The sequence below is a fragment of the Vombatus ursinus genome, unplaced genomic scaffold, assembly GCF_900497805.2.
Source record: "Vombatus ursinus unplaced genomic scaffold, bare-nosed wombat genome assembly UNPS02014828.1, whole genome shotgun sequence".
Lineage (NCBI taxonomy): Eukaryota > Metazoa > Chordata > Mammalia > Diprotodontia > Vombatidae > Vombatus > Vombatus ursinus.
Window position 1 is genome coordinate 614099 of NW_020954606.1, and position 19206 is coordinate 633304.

The window sequence follows — 19206 nt, forward strand, 5'->3', positions numbered from 1 at the left end:
TTACCTATATGTCTATGTTTTCTGGTTCCTCATCAGAACTGAGAGTGGAAACCTGGAAAAAACTTAGATGATACAAAGTAAAGTGAGCAGAGCCAAGAAAAAGGTACATGATGCCTACAACAATGTAAACGGAAAGAACCACCACAAAATAGTCGAAAATCAATGTCAAAAACTTACAAAGAACAAGCTTGACCCCAAAGAAGAGATACTGAATGAGCACCTCCCCCCAGCCCCCCATTACTGTGCAGGGATGGGAGACTCACAGGTGTGGAATGGATATTTTCAGGATTTTTTTTTTTTGTTTAAGCTATTGATCATTTTTGCTGATCACTCTCTCCCTTTTTTCTTTAAAAAAACTATATGGAATGGCTCTCTGGGACTGAAGAAGGGGGGGGAGATAACAGGCTTAAATTAAGGTTATGTAAAAACAAAAGATATCAAGAAAAATTAGCTTTTTATAAGTGATGAGAGCAGAGTAGAAAACAATGAGACAAAAATTATTTCTTTGTCTGGTATAAATATATAGAGAAGGAAAGAAATTGTTAATCGGTAGATCCTTATCTAATTAAGCTGTGGTTTATGTAATATTTATGAACAAAAGTTGGGTCAGAAAAAATGATTTACAGAATCAGAAAGGTTTTCAATGAAACTTAAAAGATGAACTTGATTCCAGGAAGAAATTCCAACAATGTGCAAAACACCAAATTAAAGAGATTTAAAGTTGTTTAATTAAGGCTTCTTTCTCATGTTAACACTGCAGTGTAATAATTAGAGGAGTTGTTGTTCTTATATCATCCTTACAACACTTGTGAAGTATATGCTATCTTATTTCACAGTTGGTGAAATTGAGGCAAAAACAAAGGTATAGTGACTTGCCCAGGGTCACACAGAGAACAACAATTTAAATGTAATCAGAAGTGTATACATTTGTGATTTGTTGTGTTTGGATGATCTCAAAATAAGAGTGGAATGAGTAGGGAAGAAGAATGCACTAGGAGAGGACAGAAAGGAAAGGAAGACTGGAGAAAATTATCTTACATAAATGAGGTGCACAAAAGTGGGTTTATACAATAAGGTGGAGGTAGTGGGGAGAACAAACAATACTTGAACTCATCTGAATTGGTTAAAAGAGGGAAGAACACATATACACACACAGTTGGTCACAGAAATACATCTTACAAAGAAATAGGAAGGAAAGGGGTTAATGGAAAAGTGGGATATAAAAAATAGGATGGGGAAAAAGAACAAAGTAAAAAGAATATTAACAAGGAAGCAAAGAAAAGATGAACAGCTCTCAACACAATGAGCAGTATTTACTATATAGACTTTCTTGAAATGGAAATTTATTGCTATATATTTTGAATATTCTCTTCCGTTCTGCTGTGCACGACATGCTTTTTTTTCTCTTCTTATTTTGTATTGAGTTTCAATATTTAAGTTTATGATATGTTTCTTATTGTGCAAGTTTCAGTAATAAAAAAAGAAAAAATAGGATAGGTTAAGGGAAGCATTAGTCAAAACAAAACAGACTCTTAAAGAGTGGGCGGGGGGGAATAAAGAAGGATAAGGATAAGAGAATAGGATGCAGCAAAATAAATACACAGTTAGCAATTATAACTGTGAATGTGAATGGAATGGAGTCATTCATAAAATGAAAGAGAATAGCATAACGGATTAGAAAACAGCACCCAACAATATGTTGTTTGCCGGACACTCATGTAAAAGAGGAGGATACATAGAGTTAATATGAAGAGCTAGAGCAGAATCTATTATTTTTCAGATGAGGTTTAAAAAAAAAAAAGTAAAGACAGCAATTACGATATCAGACAAAGCAAAAGCAAAAAAACTCTAATTAAAAGAGATAACAGAAGAAACTACATCTGCTAAAAAGGTACCATGGACAGTGAGTTAATATCAAAACCAAACCTATCACCAAATGGCATAGCACCTAAATTCTTAAAGGAGAAGTTAAATGAATTACAAGAAGAAATAGTAAAATTATGAGACTTAAATTTTCCCCTATGACACTTAGATAAATAGAATGAAAAAAAATAAACAACAGAGAAGTTAAGGTTCTGAACAGAATTTTAGAAAAGTTAGATATGAGAGACATCTGGAAAATACTGAATGGGAATAGTAAAATACACCTTTTTTCTCAGATGTCTATGGCACATTCACAGAAAACTAAACATATAGTAAGACATAAAAACTCAAAAAAATTTCAGAAAAACTAAACTATTAAATGTTTTTTTAAATATAATTTAAATTAAAAATTAAATATTTTTAAATTTTAAATTAAATAATTAAATCTAAAAATTAAATCATATTTGTTTATAAATAAAATGCTAAATATTAAATTATTAATTAAAATTAAATTTCCAACCATAATTCAATAAAAATTACATTCAATAAAGGGTCTTTGAAGCAAAGATTAAAAGTTAATTGGAAAATAAATAATTTAATCCTAAGGAAAGAGTAAATCAAAGAACAAGTTATAGAAATAATAATTTCATTAAAGATAATAACAACAATAAGAGAATAGACCAAAATTTGTGGAATGTAGCCAAAGATGTAGTAAGGGGTAATTTTATATCTCTAAATTCTTTCATCAATAAAAGAGAGAGCAAGCAGATCAACAATATGGGTATGCAAATAAAAAACTAGAACATTAACAAATGAAAAATCACCAATTAAACACTAAAATAGAAATCCTGAAAATCAAAGGCAGATAATTCAAATTGAAAGTTAAAAAATTGATTTTTTTAAAGAAAAACAATAAAATAGGTTCATCATTTTTTTAAAAAGAAAATCAAATTACCATTATCAAAAATTAAAAAGGTAAATTCACAACCAATAAAGAGGAAAAAAGTAAATATTAGGTGCTATCATGTCCAAATATATGCCAATAAAACATATAATCTTAAATGGATGAATATTTATTTTTTTTAAATATACAAATTATACAGATAAACAGAACAAGAAATAGAAAACTTTAAAAACTCTATCTTAGAAAAACAAATTGGACAAATCAAAAATGATGCCCTTAAGAAAAAGTCCTAGGACCAGACAGATTTACAAGTGAATTCTACCAAACATTTAAAGAGCAATTAATTCCAATATTATATAAATTGTTTGAAAAATAGGTTAAAAAAGGAATCCTACAAAAAATCTCTAACACAAATTTGGTCTTGATACCTAAACTAGGGAAAGTCAAAACAGAAAAAGAAAACTATACACCAATTTCCCCAATGAGCATGATACAAAATTCTTAAATAAAATATTAACAAGAAGAATACAGCAAAACACAAAGATCACAGACTATGACCACCCTGGATTTATACCAGGAATGCAGGTTGGCCAATATTAGGAAAACTATAAACACAACTGACGTTATTAATAACAAAACCAACCAAAATCCTATGATTATTTTAATAGGTATTAAAAAAGCCTTTCACAGGATACAATACCCTTTTCTATTAATAATACTAAAAAACCATAGAAATAAATGAAGCTTTCCTTAAAATGATAAGTATATCTACCTAAAACCAAGAGCAAGCATTATCTGTCATGACCATATGATACAATACAATAAGATCTAGGGTATAGCAAGGATGTCCATTTTCACTCATTACTTTTTAAAATTGTACTAGAAATGCTATCTATAACAATAAGACAAGAAAAAGAAATTGTGGGAATAAGCACAGGCAGATGATGTGATAGTTTACTAAGAGAACCCTAGAGAAACAACTAAAAAACTACTTCAAACAATTAGCAACTTTGGCAAAGTTGTGATATATAAAAGTAATTACACAAATCATTAGTGTTTCTATATATTATCAACAAAATCCAGCAGTAAAAGAAAGAAGCTCCATTTAAAATAACTGCACAATATAAAATACTTTGGAGTCTATCTGCAAAAGTATGCACAAAGGAATCATATAAACACAATTATAAAACACTTCCTACAAATAAAAGAGCTACGTAATTGGAGAAATTTTAATTGCTTATGGGTAGGACAAGCCAATATAACAAAAATTGCAATGCTACCTAAATTAACTTACTTATTTGGTGCCACATCAATCAAAATACCAAAGATTTATTTTCTAGAGCTAGAAAACTAAAACAAAATTTATCTTAAAAAAAAGTTAAAATTGTAAAAGGAATCAATGAAAAAAAGATTGAGAAGGAAAAAGGATAAGCAGTACCAGATCTCAAACAATAGTACTAAACTGTAATCATCAAAACAATTTGGTGCTGGGTAAGAAAGCTATAATCATCAAAAGAATTTGGTACTGGGCAGGAAAAACTTTGATCAAAACAATGACCAACCATAATTCTGAAAGACTTATGATGAAACATGCCAACCAACTCAAAATAGAGAACTGAAGTATATCAGAGTACCAAGAGTATAGATTGAAGCATATTTTCTTCTCTTTTTCTTTTTTTTTCTTTTTGGAGATGGCAAATGCAAGAATGTGTTTTACATGACTATATATATTTATTGTTTTCCTTACCTTCTCCATGGGTAGAAGAGAGGGAGAGAAAAGGGACAAAATTCAGAATTGGAAAAATAAAATTGAATTTTTAAAAACTAACAATTATTATCACTCAGAGAGGAATGGAAAAGTACATGGTGGGTATGAGCAGGATTCAACACACACGTGACTTTTCTATTGCCCTCTAAGTGACAAATAGATATGTGCACATACATATACATATACACACACATATAAATGTGTGTATTACTATGCATGCATGTTGCACAGACATGTACACACATATAAACATGTGTATTTCCATGCATGCATGTATGCTGCATCCAGTTAATAATACCTGCCATGATTGTCCATGTGTCCATGTACCTGAAAAGATGAAAATTAGTATTAACTCTAGTTTCTACTGTATGGTTTTCTACTGTATTGATTCTACAATATAATTGATTTTATACTATACAGATTTTTATAATTGAGTCTACATCTGCCTAAAGTCACCTTTCTATGTCCTTGAATTGAGCTCAGGAATTCTGCTTTCCATCTGAGCTAGCTTCAAGTTAGTTTAAAAGAAAAGTTGTTATGTCTCATACCGGTACCCTCTAGGATACTTCTTGAACATGTTTGTTTAGCCTCACAAGTCAACTTGTTACCATCCTTAAAAGATATGCCATCTGTCCTTACCTGCCTTTGCGTAATTAGGGGAGTTTTTATCTCTTCCAAGGAGACAAGATGGGTCCCATAAAATAATAAACATTCCTTAATTGTTAGAGAGGGGCATGATTAGCCTCACTTGAATGCCAGCCCACCTTTCTTAATATAGCTGACCATAATGTTCCTGCCCCAACCCTATGAGCTATCACCTTTAATCCATGCCTATGAAGATCCCTCCTTTGTTGTGCGTCAATAAAGATGGTCTCTTGGGTCCTTCTCTTGGGGGTCCTGACTTTGCTGAGGTTGCCAGTCTGACCCACTTTGTTAACAGTTATGTGCATCACTGTTAATAAACTGATCTTGCTCAGAAGCTGTACCTCAGTCTACCTTTATTAAATTTACTCAACACATACACTTATACACGGTACATGTGTGCAACATATGCATGTGTAGTACATATGTGCACACAGGTATAGACATGCAATTATGCATGTGACACCTTTAGGTATGTATACATATGCATATGTGTGCATATGTATGTGTCTGTGTATTTCCACAAGGTGTTCAAAAGAACATGAGTAAAGAATGGCATTGAGGAAATGTCTAAAAGACTGGTTAGCCAGAAAAAGTGAGAGATGACAGCTGGAAGGCCAGACTGCTAAACTTGCACCCCTGCAAAGTTGAGAAAAAAAGGGAAGGCCTCTGGGATGTTGGTGCACTCATTGGGTTGCATGTTTGAGAGAACGGAATAAAAGTCTCACGGGATTGACTGTAATTGGCATTGGTGGAGGGAACTGGGGAGATCATAATTCCATCGGAACATATAAGTTTCTTTGATGAATAACAATAATGGCCTTTTATGACATTCTAAAAAAAAGGTATGGACATTTTAGTCAATCTCTTTGAATAATTCCAAATTTCTTTCCAAAATAATTAGACCAATTTACAGCTCTACCAACAATGTATTAATGTGATCATATTTTCACAACTCCTCTAACAATAATAATTCTCATCTTTTGTCACTTTTGACAATTTGCTGAGGGTGAAGTGAAACTTCAGAATTGGTTCAATTTGCATTTCTCTTATTATTAGTTATTTGGAGTATTCTTTTATATGGTTACTAACAGTTTGTAATTCTTTTGAGAACTATTCATATCATATGATCATTAATCTATTGGGGAATGACTTTTGCCTTTACATATTTTGTTTTTTATCTACATATATCAGACTCTTATTAAAAATATCTGATGTAAAGGTTTTTTTCCTAGCCAACTGCTTCCCTGCATTAATTTTGTTCATGAAAAATCTTTCCAATTTCATCTAACTGAAATTATCTATTTTATTTTTGGTTGTCTCTAACTTTTGTTTGGTTAAGGATTCACACACCCCCACTCACAGTTGTGGCAATTAAATGACCTGCTTCTCTTCTAATTTTTATGATATGATTTTTAATATCTAGGTACATATCCATCTTGGATATATTATGGTATATGAAGTAAGATGCTGGTCTAAACCTAAATTCTGCAAGACTTTTCTCTAGTTTTCCTATACATTAATGTCAATACGGAGTTCTTTCCTAGGTAATTTATCTATTTGTGTTTATGGGATACTTGGGTTATTAAGTTATTTCTGATGGTTTCTTGTATAATTTGTTCCAACAATCTATGTTCTATTTTTTAAATCAGTACAAATGATTTTGATGCTTAATGCTTTTTAATACAGTTTCAGGGCTAAAAGTATAATTCCTTCTTCATTCTTGTCTTTTTCTCCCTTGATATTCTAAAGTTAATTAAGTTTTTTGGACCAAAAATATACTCTTAAGTTTAGTTCTCTAACTTAAATATGCATATATACTATATCAACTCTGCCACCACCCTATACAAACACTGATAACCACTCACCAGCATTATTTCATTAAGTCTGTAGTTAAAAATTTTCTCACCTCCATTTTCTCCCCATTCCAATCTATCCATACAGTTGTCAGAAAAAAACTTCCTTTAATATACATCTTGTACCGGCCTCGCCGACCTTATGCCGGCCGCGCCAACACTCCTCCTATAAGGAGCAGGCTGCCAGAGTCATACTCACTCATCAGTCTTCGGTCCTCAACCGGATAAACACACAGAGACGAGCCATCGGGAGGCGCCAACACCAGAGCTTTATTCAGAGGCCATCACAGCAAGGCCAAGCAGGAAGGCCAGAGCAACAGAGCAGGAGCCAAGAGAGCACGTGATCTGACCACGCTCGTTCCTAAGTACCTACTTAGCCCCTCCTCTCCAGCCCGCTTACTAGCCAATGATTGTAGGGTCAGATACCGGAAGGCGCTGTCTGAGTTTAGCACACCAAGGGAGAGGGAGTGACGTAGGAGGCTAGGACCGGATACAGGAAGGAGGCGTCTGGGATTAGTGCATAGACAGAGTACGTGACCTAGGAAGTCAGGAAGGACACAGGAAGGAGGCGTCTGGGGTCAGTGCTACACAAAGGGACCCAGGAAGTCAGGAAGGTCACAGGAAGGAGGCGTCTGGGGTTGACGTTGCATGTAGGGAGGGGACTAAGCAAAGGGAACTCGCCCTCTGCTGTCCCACTCCCACGTGGCACCACCCCTTGCCTCAGGAGCACAAGCTCCGGCTACTTCCTTGCACCCAGCTTATCTCACATAGCACTGCCCACTGCCTCAGGGCTTCTCCGTACCCAGCCCATCCCAGTCCACCACGACTCCGCCTACCACAGCCCCTGCCTTGACTTCCAAATACCCAGATCTTACCCTAATCTTGCCACAGCGCCCACCTGGTAGTTGCCAACATAGACAGTCCCTCACAGATCTACATGTCATTCTACTCTGAAGACTTCAGTAGCTCTTAATTGTTTAATGAATAATAACAACATCTGACATTTATACACGGTTTAAGTTTTACAAAGTCATTGACATATATTCTCTTATTTTACCTGCTTTGAGTACTTGCATCCTCATTTTACAAATTAGGAAACTGAGGTCAGAGAGGGTTTAAAATGATCACATTACTAGTATCAAGTATAAGATTTAAACCCAGATCTCTGAGTCCAGATCTCTTTCTGCTACAGCATGCTGTCTCAAGCTTAGCTTCCCATGGCTTTTCCAACTATATTTCATATCATTCCTTCCCACATACTCTACCCTCCAGAAAAACTGAACTTCTCTACCTCTGTAACATGTCCTCTGCTTTCTTGCCTCCATGACTTTACTCACACCTTGTCCCTGGAAGTTCTTCTCTTACCCTCTTTACATGTTGAATTACTATACAATATACTATTCAAATGGGGCAGGTAGGTAGTACAGTGAATAGAGCACTGGGCCTGGAGTCAAAAAGATCTGAGTTCAAATCTAGCTTCAAACACTTACTAGCTATGTGACCCTGGGTAATTCACTTAACCCTTAGTTGCCTCAGTTCCTCATCTATAAAATGGGAATACATTGGAGAAGGAGCTGGCTCTAGTATCTCTGCCAAGAAAATGCCATGGACCAGTCCATGTGGTCATGAAGAGTTGGATGCACCTGAATAAAAATAACAATATAATTAAAAGTCCAACTCAAAAGCTACCTCCTCTATGATGTCTACCTTAATTCTTCCTCATATCAGTGAAAACCTTCCCCCCTCATACTTCACAAAGTATTTCATTTCATGCTTTCATGAAAGACTAATCACATATTATTGTGTATTATAGTTATCTCTGTATGTGTATCATATACATATGTATATATATATATACATACATATATATAATATATATACATATATATAATATATATATAATATATATATAATATATATATATGTCTCAGTTTTGTAGGACGTAAGTTCCATGAGGGCAGGAATTCTAAATGTTGTATATCATCCAGTCTTTAAAGAGTGTCTACAGAGTAGGTGCAGAACAGAACTGATGTAATAAATGTCTGTTGTTGCATCCTAATATTCACTCTGATGATGGTCAAAACTAATTTAAAGATCAAGTGAAACAAAAAACAATGAAAAACTAAATCTTTGGTCATTACATTCAAGTCAATACCTTCAATCTCTTAATAGGACTTTTACTTAAGTCTAAAACATTTTTTTTAATTCGTGTTTTGTCCCTTCACAATTTATTGCATGGGTTAGATAACTGCAAATAAATAAAGCAGCCAAAGTTAGGAAGCATGAGAGAAAGAGGAGGCCAACTCAAGTAATAATGACACTTATAGAACACTCTGATCTTTTAAAGTGCTTTGTATATATTATCTCATTTGGTCTTCACCATAACCCTAGGGGTAAGCTATTCAGAAAGACAAAGTGACTTGTTCATTGTCACACAGCTAGTGTTTGAGGGAGGATTTGAACTCATCTTCCTGACTTCTAATACATCACTCTATCCATTATGACCTCTAGCTAAATGAGTAATTGACAAAATGTATAATCACTTCTTGAATGATTAAAATGTAGTTCTAAAATATGCTTATCCCCTAAAACTTAAGACTAGCATGAGTTCTGAAAATGGGAACTTTTTATATGTAATTTATATTTTATATGTAATTTATATTTATATTCTATATGTAATTTTCAAGATGACATTTAAAAGACTCACAAACGTGAATTTTATTTCATATAAGTCTTTAATTTTGGGAAAACAATGTAAGTGACCAAAGCGTGAAGGCCAACCATGGATGATAGCCAATTAATGCCAACCAGTAATTTTGTTCATACATATTTATCTAAATAAGTTTGGATTATCACACTATGCTCTTTATGAGTATGCTTATTGTTTTTAAAAAGTTATTATGAAATAATACTGTCACTTTTCAATGTTCCCTGAATGTAGACAACAGTGAAACAGAGCTGGAAATTCAATAACAAAATCTTAAACTAAGGAGACCTGTTAGAGCTTTTTCATTTGAAAAAGGACACCTGCAGCAATAATATTGTAACCATTCTCATGTGTCCGGAGAACAGTGGTTTTCTAATACTAGAATGAAAGAGCCTAGTATATATACTGCCATACTTACAACAAGCATTTTGGAGTATTTATAAATCTACCTTCAGAAAGGAATGTGCAGTATTTGTAGGTCTGGCAAGATCATAGCCATTCATTAAGGCTTTACTAGTATCCATGTTCACAGTTCTAATCGTACTGCACACACATTTTTAAACTATCACATTTCTTTACAAAATACTAGTTATTAGGCTTCAAATGATGGACTTTTATCACAATTACACTTCCATTTTTTTGGGAGGGGGGGTTTGTCAGGATATTTTTAAAGTACTCTTTAGTCAATTAAACAACCTAATACTTCTGAACACCTCTTTTTTAATATTCTTTATTTATTCTGACCATTTCCTTCTGAAACTTTAACACTGCTTTTTATATAAAGTCCACTTTCATGAGGACTCCTTGTGAGCATATTAAAGAGGGTTATATTAAGCCATGTTAGAGAAGGTATATTAAGAATGTTTAACCAGGGTAGGGAGCCAAGCAGTAGCCTATGCTAGAAGAGGTGTTATAAGAGAGGGTCTGTTAAATAGCCTGGAGAATATTTTTAGAGTTAACATTCCTTGTCCAAAGTCAAAATTCATAAAGTTACATAGAATTTAACATGTGGAAACATTTAAAGTCCCCATCTTCGAAAGAATAATTAGGTATAATACATTAAAGTCTGCCAATTTTTCAAGACAATACTTCAAAAATAGTTTTAGGTAACTCAAAACTCTCTAATTTATTCTGATCTCTGTGGTACAAAAAAAAACATTATTAGATAACAGTTGACATACCAAAAAAAAATCTCCAAAGAGACAATAAATCAGAAGCTTTACTCTAAAATATTACTGGCTAAGGTGGGTACTGCAGAATCAATGAAGCATTAAAGTTCAGTGGAATGCCTTTATATACAGAATGAGAGAAAATCAGCAAGTCTGGAAACCAAAACTCAAATCTGTGTAACCTGAGCAGTCAAAGTTACTTTCTCTTTTATTAAAAAAGATGCTGTAAACCTAAATAATTAAACAAAGAGTGTGCCCTGAGAACTGAGAACATTAAGAATGGACGTTAACTAATACCTCCCCAGTAAGTTGCAAAGTTGTAGTAAAAGCAGTCAGCAAGACTCAGAAGTATCAGAGGTATGTGTTCCCCATGGCTGTCAAGTGAAAGAAAAGTTCCGGTTTTCATTGAAATCATTTTCTCAAAGATTATGAATGACCTGTTACCTGCTAAACCACTAAAATCCAAGTCTTTTCTTAGTTTTCATTTTCCTTAACATCCCTGAAGTTTTTGACACAGTTGATCACTACCTCCTAGATACTCTCTCTCCCTACCTATCCAATTGCTCTTCCTGGCACACATCTCAGGCCCACTATGTGTGTGTCCCCCACAAAGATTTCTCCCGAGCCCTCTTCTCCTCTCCCTAAATTCTCTTCCTTGGTAATCTTATCTACTCCCATATGTTCAATTACTATCTTTACACAAATAATTCCCAAATATGCTAATCTCTCTCCTGAATTCTGGTACCACATCTGTAAAAGCCTTTTGGACATGTTTACTTAGATGTACTGCTGTTAGTCAAGTCAACATGGCAAAAATTAAACTAATTCTTGACTCTCCTAAAAATTATTTCACTGTTTAAAAAAAAAAATCACATCAGTCAATGTTAAAAATTCATAAGATGTAGGGTAGCTAGGTGGTACAATGTACCAGCCCTGGAGTCAGGAGGACCTGAATTCAAATCTGGCCTCAGACACATGACATTTACTAGCTGTGTGACTCTGAACAAATCACTTAACCCCAATTGCTTCACCAAAAAAAAAACAAAAACCATAAAATACTTAATAATAATGAAGTTTAAATAGAAAATTGCATTACCTCAGAGTTACAGGAGACCTGAGGTCATCGAGTCCAACCAAAGCCTGTCTGACCCTCTGTGACACTGTTGAAAAGTAGTCATGCAGTCTCTATCTAAAGATCTCAAATGAGTGGTTATCCACCAACTCCTTAGGCAGCCCATTCCAATTGTAAAAAATTCTAATTGTTAAGAAATCTATCTTTACATTGAGCAGAAACCTGACTCTGTAACTTCTACTCTCTTCCTGAATACTTAACTTCAGGGGCCAAGCTGTCCACATGAGAGTCCTTCAAAAACCTGAAAAGAATGAATGTGTCCTCTCTCATGTCTTCCCATTACCAAATCTCCCCAATCCCATTCAATGACAACAGAATACTATCTGTATCCTTTCTTTTCACCATCCTGTCACTCTCCAATTTGTCAATTTTCTTCCTATGTGGTACCAAGAACTGAACAAAACATTGCATATATAAACAGGGGAACATACAACAGAAAATACTCCTACGTTATGCTGTTGACTCATATTGAGTCTCTACCCTCATCCAAGCCCTATTCACTTCTTTCCTGGATTACCTCAGTAATCTCTTCGTTGGGCCCCCTCTAGTTTCTCCTCTGTAATCCACCTTCCATATAGCTGACAGATTGATAGTGACAAAACACAGATACTGACCATGTCACTCTCCTACTTAAAATTTTCAATGTCTCCCTATTGTCTCTGCGATGAGACACAAATTCTCAGGCTAGTAATTACATCCCTCTACAATATAGCTCTGATACATTTTTCCAGTGATTTGCATTATTCCCCTTGCTGCAATCTCCTTTCTAGTAAGACTGGTCTACCTTAAAAGTACTTTCCTTTTCTTCATTTCAGTAAATGTTTTTTAAGCACCTTTCATGTTCGAAGCTCTGTTCTAGGTCTTGGAGAAACAGAGACAAAAATGAAACAGCCCTCACTCCCAAGAAATTTGCATTACACTGAGGGTAAACAATATGCACATAGAAAGATAAAAACAAAGTAAAGAAAGTAATTTAAAAAAAACTAACAGTTAATCAGGAAAGACCTCCCTTGGGAAGTCTGAATTATGCTTTCAAGGAAGGTAGGAATTCTATAGTAGATGTGACAGGACATGAGAGGTGACCTCCTGTGCAAAGGCAGGAAGGTGAAGGATGGGATACCATGGGGAACATCAAATAGACCGGTCTGAAGAGGAAAGGAAAGCGAAGGAATAAGCATTTTCATAGCACTTACTACATGCAACACACAGAAATATCATTCCATTTGATCCTCACAACAACTCTTTGAGATAGGTGCAGTGACAATTAGTAAGGTTCAAGAGACATAATTTCTGGGTAATTTAATCATTTTACTAATAAGGCCAGCATGTTATTAATAAAAGGATGGTTATTTGGCCACCTCTCTTAAACCAAAGACATGGTTTTGGCAGCAGGTTCACAGTTTATACACTCTTTAAAGAGAAGATGTTTCAGTGAGGGGCTGAGAGAGACATCATGTCATCCTTGGACAGAGAGACTTAACTTTATGCCCAGACCACCTGCGCCTAGGGCAATCTACTCAAAGAATTTTATGCCTCACCCAATCTTGAGCAGAACACAAAGGCTAATCCACCAGGGTGGGGTTTTGAAGAAGAAAGGTCTCATCAGTAATGTCCTTCAAGAGACTGAACTTTTTAAAATCAGGACTTTAGAAGAAGAGGAGAACTCTGGATATCCTCAAGTCCTGGTTACTAATAAATCATTTCTCTCAGTACTATTATTATCCCCATTTTACAGTTGAGGAAATTGGAGTAAACAAAAGTCAAGTGACTCACCCAGGGTCAAACAACTAGTAAGCGAGATAGGATTTGAATCCAAATCTTCCTGATTCTAGGCAGAGTGCTCTCTGCTGTATCAGCAGCAGCCTCTAGACTAAAAAGGAGACTGCATGAAGACGAGTAATGCAAAATTGACTGGAAAAGCATATCAGAGCTATATTTTAACTGTGAACCTGAGTGACTGAAGGAATGATGATGTTCTCAAAAGAAATACGAAAAGTTTTGAAGGGGAGATTTGGGAGAAAATATGAGGTCCATTTTAAACAAATAGAGTTTGGATATTTGAAAATAAAACAACTGTCTATAAATTACTTTGAGTTCTTTGCAGAAAGCACAATCAACATTAAATTGGCTATTTATACCTAACAGAAATGCTAATAAGATAAGGATATGAACCAGTAGTGTTTCGCAAATAAAGTGCTGAGATATCTAACTGCATATATAACAAGAAGCATGTTGCTAAATATTTCTTTACATTATTGATTGTCCAATAAAAACTTCATATCAAAGAGAGCATGCACCATTTACAAACTACTGAACTGTGAGGGAGGAAATTGTAGAAAATCGTAACAGTACACTAAACTGTATTTTCTAAAATTATCTCAACTAGCCAAATACTTTCATATCAAAAAGAACTTCCATTTACCTTTATGTTAGATAATTCTGTCCACAAAATTAAAAATAAAATAATAATTTGTTATTATGATGTTTTTAAGGTTAAATTATATGAAAGATTTTCATCCTATATCCATAACCATAACTAAAATAGAGCAAGAGCTTTGTCTCAAGGTACTAAAATTCAAAGGTATGCTTTCTCAATCAAAGCAGTCCCCTGCTGTATACAAGTGTCAAAACCTCCAAGAATTCCACCTTCCGTACAACCACCACCACTACAGTGATCTTCTGTACCTGCCACCTAGGTTTAGAGTTTCAGGGTCCAGAAACAACTTCACTACATGGAAGCAGAACCTGATTCTCCTGATCAAAAGCCATCCTACACCGGATGTTGCTGAAACTGAAAAGTATGAAATGCCTTCTCAAATGAATTTACCCCAAGCATTAGGACTCCTAATAACATCTCTCTGTATCCTATAATAATACTTATGTTTTATATGCCAGTTTTATATCTTATACTTGGTTATCACCTAGAACAGAAGTCCTCAATCAATAGATCTTTAACTCTTACCTGGTAGATTTCCATTTCGATTATCACTGCTAACTATGCTTGTCCACCCCTGGACTCCTCAATTTCCCAGTATTCATAGAAGAGATGGGAGCCTCAGTCAGGAGTTTTGCTCTAAGTATACATTCCCAATCAAACCTCACTCCATTTTAAAAGGAATTCCTGACAAAACACACATATAAACAAGCTCAAAGCTTCTAACAAATAAAGAGTAGCTTCTCCCAAAATTTCAAGATTTTGGATTTCTAAGAGATGACTTCCAAATTTTGGAACCTATTTCCCTGGGACATTGACACTATTCAGATCTGACTCTCAAGATATGCATTGTTTCATTTCTGACTGGCTATTGAATTTCTTGTCTGACAGTGTCTGATACTAGGTATTTATCAATTTAATAATTATTTACCCAACTAGTACCCATTCACTAGATAGAGCTCTACATCATTTATGGGTGTTATAGCAGGTACCTTCTTATTATCTTTAAAAAAAAAAAACAAAAAAAATTGTCAATGAGAATTAAATATTCATTTAAGGTTAGAACTAATGATAAATCCCACAAGTAATAATAATGACACTCAAATTCTACTCCATCGCTTCTTCATGCTCTAGAGATGACCCTGGTTAGTCAAAGGCTATACCAAGGAAGAGCAAGCCCAAAAAGATGCTATCAAACTGGAAAAGCATGATAAGTTTCATATAGAAAGTATGTAAGAGGTCAGCAAGATTTTTCTGTGGACAAAATACAGTATTGAAGCTAAGGGATTTTGTGGCTGTCATGCACCAAACAGAAGCAAGAATGCTGGCCAGCTGGGGAAGAGAATGGTGACCTTTATCTTCTTTGTTTAGATTTTGTTCTGGATCAAATTTGTTTGCCTGCCAAACCAGAGATCTTTAGAATTTCATACCCTAATTCGGACAGCTGTCTAGTAAAACAGGCAACATTCAGCCCCACACACACGGTGTCAAAAGAAAAGAGTTACTATTAGCCTATGGGGTAGTGGCCTACAGTTCAAGAAGTGCTGATAGGGGTTGAGAGCGGAAAAAGTTTAAGAAGCCCTGGCCTAGATATATTCCACCTGGCTTTGGCTAGTTATCTGGGTGTGATGGCCATGACCACTATGACTAAAGAGTTCTCAGCCTGTCCATATTAGGAAGGAAGTTCTCTACCGCAGCCTAGCAGACAGGAGCTGAGATGGGTGGCAAATGACTAATGAGATGAAGACCAGCAATTTAGAACAAGCAGCAACCCATAAGACAAAAAGAGGAGGATATAACCAGGAGAAAGAGAACAAAGAACCCAGGGAAGAGAGGCAAAGATTAGCACAGACATAACTTGACAACCAGATTTAAGTCCAAGAGAGAGCATTGCCCAGCAGAGAGCAAACCCAAGGACCAATACAGTGGCATTAACAGAAAACATGCACCCTACAGCATGGAAGTATGAGTTTCCCCAACAAGCATGATCCCTCTACATAGCTACTCCTCCTGCCAAGGATGTATATATTTGCGGAAAAGTGTTTCCTAGGTTTATGGCAGGAATGTTCTAATGTTACTTTGTTTATTATTCAATTACATTAAATGCTTTGCTTTTAATGGTTGGGTCCTCTATCCTTTAACAAGTAAAAGAATATGGGGTGGGGAGAAAGGGAAATGAGCCTCATGAGATATGTTTTTGAAGAGCATGAACCTTGGATAGCTTTGAAGGGAGCCCCATGTGTGAGGGAGGTGTTGCTGTTCCAAGGTTCACAATCTGTCAATCTGTCACCCTTTCTATTATGTTCAGAGAAGTTTGTAACCACACTGGGCAAAGGGTGATAAATTTTTTCGCTACTGTTAACTCTCCATTAAGCCACAGAAGAGTTAACAGGTTATACAGTAAGAACAATATCTTCTAAGGTTTCAGACATATAGGTTAGATAGGTTTTTTTTCCCCTGAAAAGCAATGAAACTGGTGAGATTTAATTGATTCAGGGAACTAAGTCTAGAACCATTGACTGACATAATCTCCTGATGGCCCAAGGCACATTACTCAGATCCAGGAAAGGTCTGACTCTGGCCCATTTCCTGGAATTTTAGGTTCAAGAATGGAATGAAATGATACTATTTCTGATTCCACTGTTCTCAAAGACTCCCTGTCACGTCTGATAGTTTATACTTGCTCTAGTATTAAAATCACCCAGAATTACAAACTTGCCTTTTTTCAGCACATTGATAACGAAGGTCTCCAGGTCTTCATAAAATTTTTCTTTAACCCCATCAAGGTTTGTCATGGTGGGAGCATATGTATTGGTGATGGTGACATAGTACTTTCCTGCAGGTGGCAATAGCATTGTCATGAGCCTGTCATTCACTCCTTTGGAAGGGCATACAAGCTTGCTGACTAGAGTAGATTTGATGGCAAAACCTATACCAGCTTCCCAGTGTTCTCCATCACTGTGGCCCCTCCAGAAAAACATGTATGCAGAGAGCTCTGACGTCAGTAAGCGGGCCTTCACTGATCAGCCTTGTTTCACTTAGGGCTGCTAAGTTCTCTCACAACAAGAGCTGTTCAGGGCTACTGGATTTCTTGTTGTCCAGAAATGTGCACATATTCCATGTACCGATGGTGAGCAGAATTATCTTCATAAAAGTTTTTGTACGTGTTTTTGTGTTTCAACTGCATGGTATGATCCCCACCTGTAACAGTAAGTAGGCCAGAGTTAGGTGAATCAGCCAATTTTTAGGGCATCTTTTCTAGCCTCTTCCTCATGCCAGGAGGTGAGCAGTGAGGTCCTTAAGAAAGCTGCTCAGACTTAGGAGGATCCAGAATCCCAGTGCTGCTTCATCCCAGTGACCTCAGTTGCCTATGTGCAGGGTTGTGACTACAGGGTCCAGTGTATCCACACCTGCTGCTTCATCACTAGCACACTGACACAGGACTTTGAGGTAGGTAAAACAGTAAGATAGTAAAATAGCAAAATAATAATATAATAAAATAATAAAAAATAAAATAGTAAAATAATTGGATAATAAAATGACAAAATTGTAAAATTATTTAATAGTAAAATAATGAAATAGTTAAATGGTAAGGGTGATGCCTTTTGACTCAAGAGTAAATTGTTTTTAAGTGAGGCAGAGTTGTGTGAAGACATCAGCCTTACTATCTCTTCCAGAGTCATCAAAATCCAATGGCAAGACAAAAGTCAAGACAACTGGAGATGGTTCAGGATGCTGCAGATGACCTTGGTATCTTCAGCGTCTAACCAAGCTCTAAGGATTCCATGGCACCTGCTTCTGCTGCCTTCATGGCTCATTAAAACAAAATGTTCACATCTACCTATTCTTCCAGGGATGTCTTCACATGCTTGGGATAGACACCCTACTAACTCACCAAGGAATTTGAAGCCTGTTGGTTACCCTCAGCCTGGTTTAGCCTATCTGCCGAGATGATTTTACTGGGGTAGGGCCACTGCACATGCTGTAGCTTCTTGGAGCCAGAGGTGAGAGTTGGGTGGCAGGCAGACACCAAAAGTGGATGAGCAGACCTGAAAAGGGCTCAACAAGACCTCACATGAGAGATGCTAGTGCTCCTTGAACATCCCATACACCCCTATACACATATACCACAATGTGTTCAGCCATCCCCATGTTGATGGGTACCTTCTTTTTTCCAGTATGTTGCTCTGTAGAAAGTACTGTTATGAATATTTTGGTACATATGGGCTGTTGTTTTTTATCTTTGGCCTATTTGGGGTTTATGTCTATTAGTTGGATCATTGAGTCAAAGGGCTCAATAGCCCTCACACCAAAAGTACCAGTCCTCCCTGACCACACAATATAAGAAACAGCCTGGGAATACTGGGTTCTGTTAGTTTAAAAAGAGGCAGGGAGGTGGCTCAGTAGATAGAGTGCTGGGACTGGAGTCAGAAAGACCTGATTTCAAATCCAGCCTCTGACACCTATAAGCTGTGTGACCCTGGGCATGTAACTTAACCTCTATTTGCCTTAATATACTCGAGAAGGAAATGGCAAACCACTCTAGTATCTTTGCCAGGAAAACCCCCTGGACAATACTGGCATGCTATGGTCCACAGGGTCACAAAAAATCAAACACAACTAGACAACTAAATGAACACATGACATATGTATGATATATTATATACACACATATATATGCATATCCATACATACATACATATATACATACGTGTATGTGTGTGTGTGTAT